The sequence below is a fragment of the Rhinolophus sinicus genome, chromosome 17 (assembly GCF_057876585.1).
Source record: "Rhinolophus sinicus isolate RSI-liver-muscle chromosome 17, RSI-T2T, whole genome shotgun sequence".
In the NCBI taxonomy this organism is placed as follows: domain Eukaryota; kingdom Metazoa; phylum Chordata; class Mammalia; order Chiroptera; family Rhinolophidae; genus Rhinolophus; species Rhinolophus sinicus.
Window position 1 is genome coordinate 206,278,838 of NC_142517.1, and position 9,934 is coordinate 206,288,771.

Here is a 9,934-nt window from a genome sequence, read left to right on the forward strand (position 1 = left end):
CCTCAACTATGTCTGCAAAGACCCTTCTTCCCAATAAGGTCACATTCACAGGTCCCAAGAATTATAATGTGGACATACGTTTTGGGGGGCCACCATTCAGCCCACTACAGGATGAGACTTTCATAGACCATGGGGGATGGGACGCAGCGGTTAAGCTTTCTTTCTTTCTGACTTGGCGCTGGCGCTTTGTGGTGAGGGCCACTCATTCTAGAACTGCACTGAGAAACCCATCACTCCCTCAGGCTCTCACCACTTTTTGAGAAGAAAACAAAAGGCATTCTGGGAAATGCTGGTGGGCCCCAAACCCCTTTCCACTTATGCAAATGATATCCCCTTTCCAGGGCCTGTTTCTAAGCCCCCTGCTTTGCGGTCCCTCTGCCATCCACCCCAGGCCCCAGCTTGCCCTCCACTGGACTCTATGACCTTGGGTATTGATTTTGTTTGAACCCTCAACAAACATTTGCTGGCTGCCTACTCCAGGCCAGACACCAGGCTTATGAGAACACTCATTTGGCAATTAATCCTGCTAATGGCTTTGGCATGCCAACCTTGGACTGGTTCTATGAAGTCCCAGATTCATAGGGGGTAAGTGGGAAGTTCAAAAGTCAGTACAGGAAGCTAAAATTCCTCTAGCCAAAGTCACCCTCAAAGATCCACTTTGATGATCAAGAGCCAGACCTTGAAAAGCAAATATCAGCTTGCTCCCTTGTACTGTAGGTAGGTAGGGTCTCTCTGGCCCTGGTGCAGATCTAGTTTGGAAATGGGTTGGGGAAATGGAAGACGGAAATGCATTCAGATTTTTTTCTTTTATTTCTTTGTCTACAGATGTTATAGTTGGCTTTATCAAGTTATGGGCATGTGTGTAGCAATTCATTATTCTTCTCATGAATGAGCCATCCTCACTACGAGCTCTCTGATGGCAGAAAGAGACCCCCCACACACACCTGAATGGGCCCAGAAGTAGTGTGTGCAAGGCTGAGCAGAATAGGTGCTGGATAACAGCACTGAGGGAAAGTAGGGAGGAAGGCACAGTGATGACCACACCTGTGTGTCTCACTACTCCATGTGAATGTTGTCCCAGAGGTATTTTCCCAGAGATTGTTCTACTGAGAGGAATTCTGGGGTAAGCTGTTAATAGAGGGTTTTCTCAGCTCATTGCCCAGGTCCAGTGTCTTTCCTCTGGGCCAAAAATCCATCCAAAGCCACAATAGGAACAGACAAAGGCCCACACTATCCAGTTCTGGAGTCTCAGGCGGCAGCCATGTGCAGAGACTCACTGTGCCCAGTGCCTGAGAGCACAACACATAGTAAATACTCATTAAATGCTGACTATCTCAAAATTCTCAGGTCTGCCAATCTCATTCAGGGCCCTGGGGCTCCCCTGTATTAGTCAGAGATCTCCAGAGAAACAGAACTAATAGGATAAGCAGATAGATAGATAGATAGATAGATAGATAGATAGATAGATAGATAGATAGAATTATTTTAAGAAATTAACTCATGTTTCTGCAGACTGGTAAGCCCAAAATCTGCAGGGTAAGCCAGCAAGCTGGAGATGACCCAGGGAAAAGCTGATGCTGCAGTTCAAGTTTGAAGACAGTCTGCTAAGAGAATTCACCCTCTCTCCAGGGAGGTCAACCTTTTTCTTAAGACCTTCAACTGATTGGATGAGGCCCACCCACATTATGAAGAGCAACCTACTTTACTCAAAGTTTACTTATTTAAATGTTAAGCCCATCCAAAAACTGCCTTCACAGAAACACCTAGAATATATCTGACCAACATCTGGGCACCATAGCCCAGCTGAGTTGACACATAAAATTAACCATCACAGTCTCCACCTTTGTCCTGATGAGTCCCTCTGAGGCTCTCCCTCTCATTCTCTCTGTCCACTCTCTTCCAGGCTAGGCTGATCCTGAGGCTCTCCCCTGCCCTGCTCTACCCAAAAAGGCCCCAGGAACTTGAACTCCTCCTTCCTGGACCTTTCTTTTCATCACGTCGAATATTTTGTGTCAATCCCTTCCGGTCTGCAAAGTTTCTGTTGAGAAATCAGCTGACAATTTTATGGGAGCTCCCTTATAAGTTACTAGTGCCTTTTCTTGCTGCTTTTAGGATTCTCTCTTTATCTCTAACCTTTGCCATTTTAATTATAATATGTCTTGGGATGCCCCATTTGGGTTCATCTTGTTTGGAACTCTGTGCTTCCTGGATGCACATGTCTATTTCCTTCACCAGGTTAGGAATGTTTTCAGTCATTATTTCTTCAAGTAGATTCTCAATCTCTTGCTTTCTTTCTTTTTCTGGTACCTCTATGATACGAATGTTGTCCCAGAGGTTTCTTAAACTATCCTTATTTTTTTGGATTCTTTTTTCTTTTTGCTGTTCTGATTGGGTGTTTTCTGCTACCTTGTCTTCCAAATTGATGATTAGATCCTCTGCTTCATCTAGTCTGCTGGTGATTCCGTCTAGTACATTTTTCATTTCAGTTATTGTATTCTTCACTTCTGACTAGTTCTTTTTTATCGTTTCTATGTCCTTTTGTAGGTTTGCAATCTCTTTGTTGAAGTTCTCACTAAGTTCCTTGAGCATCCTTACAACCATTGTCTTGCATTCTGTCTGTCTCTAGTAGGTTGCTTGCCTCCATTTTATGTAGTTCTTTTTCTGGAGTCTTCTCCTGTTCTTTCATTTGAGACGCATTTCTTTCCTCATTTTGTCTGACTCTCTGTGTTTGTTTCTATGTATTAGGTAGACCTGGTATGTCTACCAGTCTTGGCTGGGTGGCCTTAGGTAGTAGGTGTCCTGTGGAGCCCAGTGGCACTGTGTCCCTGGTCACCTGAGCCAGTGCTCCAGGAGTGTCCCTTGTGTGGGTTGTGTGTGCTCTCCTGTTATAGTTGAGCCTTGATTACTATTGGCACTTAATTGCTATCAGTGGGTGGGATTGACCCTCAGGCTGACCAGCTCTGGGGTTTGGCCACATCCACAGCTTATGGGCTGCTGTGTGAGAGGCTTACCCCACTGAGTGGGATTTGTACCAGTGGACTCTGGTACCTGTTGAGACCACCCTTTGTGAGTGCCACTTGTGGGGTTAATTGGGTGGTACTCTGCTGTGGTCTAAAACCAACCTCCAAGTATGTTGGTTCTGTGGCCTCTTCAGAGGGGCTCTGGTGCAGGCCAGGTCTCCCCATGCCTGTGACTGGCCGGGGGCTACCTAGTAGGAGCTACAAAGTGATCCACAGTTGTTCACTGCCTGTGCTAAACCTGGAGGCATATGGAAGAGGCCACATTGCGAACCGAGGATGGCTGCCACCAATAGCAGGCCTGGGGTAACTCCACGAAACGACAGGACACCCGGAAGCCTGCTGCCACCTGTCAGCTCCCTTAAGGTTCAGCCACTGATAAAGCCTCGTGTGGTACACAAATTGGGTGAGGCAGAATTATAGGGAGTCACTAGAATAGGAAGAGTTGTAGACTCTGGTTAATGTAGACTCTGGTTTACAGGTTAATGTAGACTCTGGTTTGGTGCCAGTGCTGAACCTGGAGCAACTCAGCAAAAGCCTCAGAGCACACTGAGGACGGTAGATGCCCACCTGGGGCCCATGGACAGTTTTCTAAGAAAGAGTAAATACAGAAGGGGCTGGCTGCTCACAGAGAAAGTGCCCCAGGCAGTGCTGAGTCAGCAGGGTGGAGCACCAGAGTTCACCAGACCAATCAGATTCAGATTTGGCTGGATGGGGTGGGCTCAACACAGGAAAGATGGCGCTCACCTGCTGGCAACACAGGAGAAAGACCTTTCACTGGGAAAATGCCGACTGTCCTCCAGTCCTCCTGCTGAAGCCATACTCCTCAGTCTGTACTCGGTATGTCTCTGAGGCCCCCCACCCCCAAGTCACCGTCCCACTGCTGGAGCCCAAGGTGAGTTCCTGTGAGTGAGTGAGTCTGTGCGCGGGCTGTTTAAAAGGACGTCTGGCTTTCCTGCAGCCTTTCATCCTACCTGAACAGTTGGAATCCCTACTGTTTTTCACAGCTAGATGTTGTGGGGTCACCTCTTCCCGGCACTAGTACTTGGGGCTGGGGAGCCTTGTGCGGGGGGCGGGGTGGGGAGAGGTGGCTGGGTTCCCTCACTCCTCCAGGGGGAACCAAGACAGCTGAGATATCCCTCCTGATTCTCAACCACCACCCACAGATGTGGGGCCTGTTCCACACCACTGCCCCTCCTACCAGTCTCGACATGGCTCCTTCTTTAAATTTTCAGTTATAAGACTTCTGTTCAGCCAGACTTCAGATGCTTCTCCCAGTTGATTGTTCTATAATTTAGTAGTAATTTTAATGTGTTCACAGAAGGATGCAAGCACAATGTTTATCTACTCCTCCATCTTGGATCTCTCTCAATTTACGGTTTCTGAGCATCTCCACACACATGCCCAATACCTTCTTTTCTCTCTCCTTGGCAGCTAGACCCTCGATTCCCTGAGGACAGGAGATGTCTTCCCTCCTCTCTTCTGGAGTCTGTTCACAGTTGAGTGTCCCAGAGCAGTTGAGTGTTGCTTTCAGTCCCTGGGGGAACATGAGTTGTGTCAATGAGGAGATACCTGGGGTCTAGTTGGAGGAAAAGGACCAGGACACGCAGGAGGGCCCAGATGGCTGATATCTCCATTCAGCCCTGCAGACTCATCCACAGTCACAGCAGTTCCAGGGCTTTGCAGAAGAAAGGGACGTGGCGTATGCTATGAAGATAGAGTTCCACCTTTACACCCGGTTCTTCCTGCATATTGGCCCTGTCCTGGGGACTCCCCCAGGGCCACCTGAATCCCAGCACCCCCTGGATCCAAAAGGAGGCGCTGTTGATCTTTCCCTCTCCCCTGACACTGCGGTCCCTGGTGTCCTGAACCTACAGCCCCGCAGCGCCACCTGGTGCTCGGTGTTGCTCAGCCAGCGCGGGCAATCTCCGCCCCGGTCAGGGCAGGGGTGGGAGGGCAGATCTATTTACTATTTTAGCTGACGGGTGGGTAATCCAGGAATCCACCATGCACACTTCTAACTGCTCTCGCTTATACAAGGTAGGACTCGAGTTGGTTCCTCTTTGTATTTCAAAAGTAGTGTACATTTTAGGGAATATAGTCAGTAATATTGAAATAACTATGTATGATATCAGATGGGTTCTCAATTTAGCGGGTGATCATTTCATAAGTTACATAAATGTCTAATCACTATGTTGCACACCTGAAACTCATATAATGTTGTATGTCAACCGTAATTGAAAATTAAATGTTTGAAAAGCAAAAATACTGTACATTTATTATTTTAAAATACACAAGTAAGCAAAAAGAAAAATCTCCATATTAGGGTTCCAGATAAAATACAGGACATCCAGTTAAATTCGGATTTCAGATAAACAATGAATAATTGCATGGGGGGACATGCTTGTTCTAAAAAATTGTTCGCAGTTTATATCTTAAATTCAAGTTTAACTGGATGTTCTGTATTTTTATTTGCTAAATCTGGCAACTCTATACCCATAACCTCATTACACCCTAGTTAATATGTTGAGATGTATTTACACAGCTTTCTTTTTTTTATCCCTCTATGTACATTATTTACCAAAAAAGAGGGTGGGGTGGGGGCTCTGTAAAGTAGACTGTTTTGCAACCCAATTTCGACATTTAACAATATCCCATGAGCATCTTTCCATGACATCAAATGCTTTTTTATAGCACAGTTTTCCATGCTGGCATAACATAAGACTTTCAGACATCTGGAGATCATATAGTTTCTTGATCCCCTATTCGTTTTTTCGGTCCCAAACTGCCCTGATCCTTCTCTGGTTTCCAGTACCTCACCGGTGGGCTGCCGTTCCTCCACCCTGGCTGTGGGCCATGTGTAGCACTCCTAGCAGGTATAGGTCTGACTTCTGCAACGCCGATGAGCAACAGGCAGGACTTTCCTCAGAGAACCAGAGATCCAGCTCAGGAATTAGACTATGGGGTCGAATACCTTCCCTGGTACTCCTCACTCAATGGCCTTGCCCATGGCCTTGTAATGGCTCAGCTGCATCCTCAATTGCAAAATGGGGCTGGTGATCGTGGTAAGGATATTGTGAGGACTAGTTTTTCTCTTACCCACTAGATGGCAACCTCTACCTAAGCAAAAAACCTCCATTCATCATGGTCATCATTATATCCTCATATGCTCAATGCTTATACATCACAGGCACTCAAAAAATATACACTGACCAAATGACGGATGCTTTTACATGGAAGGAAAGGAGGTGACTTTCCACTTTGGGGGAGATAATACTGCACTGTTAGGATCTGTTAAAAGATAAACTGAGGCAAATTTAAAATTTTAAGAGTTTATTTGGGCAAAAATCTACTTGAATTGGGCAGCTCCAAACTGGAAGTGGTTAGGAGCCGGGAGAAAAACAGAGAGATAAAGTGCTGAAACAAAGAAAGGAAAGTTTTGATTGACTGACTGTCACTTCAAGCCCAGTTGACTACTTGTGATTAATTGTGCTCAGCGTTTTGATTTCATAACCCTGAGGCCTTTACAGGCTTGGGCTGTGGGTCGCTTACATAAACCGACACCGACACCTTAGAGCCACCTTAGTCTAGTGGCCTACCTGGATAATCTCCCTATTTTCAGATCAGGGATTAGCCACCATAGTTTCATCTGAAACCTGAATTCACCTTTACCAGGTAACCTAACATAGTCACAGGTTATAGGGAGTAGGATGCAGGCAACTCTGGGGGCCAGTATGCCACCTACCACAGACCTAGAGTAATTATATAACCTCCAAGAGTCTGTTTCTTTATGAAGTGGACTTCCTACAATGGGGGGGGGGGCAGGGATTAGAGATGGTTCTGTCAGTCATCTGTGATGTGTAACAAATTACCCCAAAACTTAGTCACATAAAACAATATTATCTCACACCCTTTCTGAGGGTCACAAATTATTGACCAGTGTGGCTGAGTAGTCCAGCGTGGGATCTTTCATAAGATTGGTTTCAGTCAAGATGTCAACCAAGGCTTCAGTCATCTGAAAGACTGGCTAGGGCTGAAGGCTCTTAAGAAGGCTTCCTTGGGCTGGCCCGGTGGCTCAGGTGGTTGGAGCGCCATGTTCCTAACTCCAAAGGCTGCCAGTTTGATTCCCACATGGGCCAGTGGGCTCTCAACCACAAGGTTGCCAGTTCAACTCTTCAAGTCCTGCAAGGGATGTTGGGCTCTGCCCCCTGCAACTAAGATTGAACATGGCACCTTGAGCTGAACTGCTGCTGAGCTCCCAGATGGCTCAGTTGGTTGGAGTGCAGGTTCTCAACCACAAGGTTGCCAGTTCGATTCCTCAAGTCCTGCAAGAGATGGTGGGCAGTGCCCCCTGCAACTAAGATTGAACACGGACGGCACCTTGAGCTGAGCTGCCGCTGAGCTCCTGGATGGCTCAGGTTGGGTGGAGCACGGGCTCTCAACCACAAGGTTGCCAGTTCGACTCCCGCAAGGGATGGTGGGCTGCACCCCCTGCAACTAGCAACGGCAACTGGACCTGGACCTGAGCTGTGCCCTCCACAACTAAGACTGAAAGGACAACAACTTGAAGCTGAATGGCACCCTCCACAACTAAGATTGAAAGGACAACAACTTCACTTGGGAAAAAAAAAAGTCCTGGAAGTACACACTGTTCCCCAATAAAGTCCTGTTTAAAAAAAAAAAAAAAAAAAGAAGGCTTCCTCCATGGCTGTTGGTATGTTGGTAGGAGGCCTCAGTTTCTTTCATGTGGACCCCTCCATAGGGCTGCTTGAGTGTCCTCACCATGTGTCCCTACAGAGAGTGATCCAAGAGAGTGAAACAGAAGCCACAATATCTTTTTTTTACCGAGCCATGTACATATATTCCTATTTTAAATAATTAAATGATTTTTCAAAATAAAAGTATCTATAACATTACTCAGTTTTGTCTAGTTCTGAAGTTTCCAAGCATTATCAGCAGAATCCTTTCCTCAAAAGAGATTTTCTAGGGTATCCCAATATGGCAACCAGATACAAGAGCAAGTAGCTTCAGTGGGCGCAAGGCCTGGGGACCACCTATACGCTTCTCACTCAGGTTACAAACTTCTGGATTCAACCTTTTATCTGAGCAGGACATTCCCAAATTTCCAAAGCTGGAAATAAGAACTTTTATGAGAATTTGAATTGGTAAAAAGATTATTTTCTCCTCCTCCAGGGTCTTTTCTTCTTAATATCCCTTCATTATGAAAATATTTGGTTTTATTATTTTTTTTGTCAGAAAGTTACAAGCCTACAAAGGAAAGAAGGAAAGATTAGTCATTTAGTTAGAAGAGAAATTCCCAACCTTTTCTCACTGTGCCCTTAAAATTATACCCAGAAGGCTTTTCAACCCAGGAACTTAAAACAATTAGAGGCCTTGTTTCAGGTGTTTTCCTCTGCTCCCACCCCCTCACCCACTTTTCCCTTCCCCTCCCTATCTCCCCACCCTCTTAGTCCCCCATCCCAGTCATTATTAGCCTCCAGAAGCCAGTATGACAAAGTGTAGGCCCCACCTGTCAGTCTCAGGTTGCTGTGGCACTTACTGCGTCCTGGCAGTTACCTACGATTTGCAGACAGTCAGGCCTGGGTTTAGATCCCAGATCTACTACTTAATGATTGAATTTGGACAAGTTAATCTCTCTGAGCCTTGGTTTCTGCATCTGTAACTTGGGGACAGTGCCCCAGTCCACTGCTGGGCTGCAGAAAAGATGACACATGTAAATACCCAGCACACAGAAGGACCCCAACTAATGGCCTCCTGCCTTTACCTGGCCTTTTCCAAGCTCCCTGGCCTGGGGCTCCTGGAGCTTTTAGCAGGATTCTGGTTGATGGCTTGCTTTTTGGAGTCTTTAATTTTTATATTTTTCAAGTAATTGTAAACACCCTGGTAAAGCTCATTAAAAAAAATAAAGGGAAAATTTTCCCCACCATTAAGCTGCCAGTCACTGCGGCTGTCCTGGGTACTCCGTCCCACCTCCCCAGGGCTCTCTGCTCACCTCATGTGCCAGGCAAATAAGGCACTTCTTGTTTTGTTTTGTTTTGTTTTTTGTTCTGTCTTGTTTTCCTGAAGCTCTTTCCTGGCACTTTGACAGGCCTCTGGTACCCTGTGAGAAAATAGAAAATATATGTTGGTCTCTGCCCCCAGCTTCCGGCACAAAGTTGCTGAAACCCTTGTAATGTTCTAAGTCATAAGGGCACCAGGAGCTCTTCTGTTCTAATATTTGGTCTTAGACCCTGCTTCCTGACACCCAGCTCCTACATTGCTTGGCATTTCCTGGGTAATAGGAGTGTCTTTTGTTCTAATGAGGTGACTCTGTGTGGGCTCCTGGATGGGGGCTGGTCAACAGAAAGAACAAGCCATGCTTAGAAGCTTGGGATTTTCAGCTCCATCCCCATTCTCCAGAGAGGGGAGAGGGGCTGGAGATGGAGTTAATAACTGATCATGCCTACCTGAGGAGGCCTCCATGAAAATCCCAATAGTATGTGGTTTGGAGACCTTCTAGGTCAGTGAACACAGTGCAGGAAGAGTGGTGTGCCCACCTGGAAGCTCCATGCACCTTTGCACATTCCTCGTGCTAAGGATATCCTCCATCTGGATGCTCCTCTGTATCCTTTATCACATCCTTTTATAATAAACTGGTAAAGAGTAAGTAAATTGTTTTCCCGAGATCTGTGAGCCACTCCAGCAAATTAATCAAACCCAACCAGGGGGTCGTGGGAACCTCTGATTTATGGTGGATGGGTCAGAATGACAGGTAACAACGTGGACTTGTGATTGGTGTCTGAAGGAAGGGGGCAGTCTTGCGGGACTGAGACCTTAACCTGTGGGAACCCTATGCTTTCTTCAGGCAGATAATGTCAGAATTGAGTTAAATTGTAGGACACCCAGCTGGTGTCACA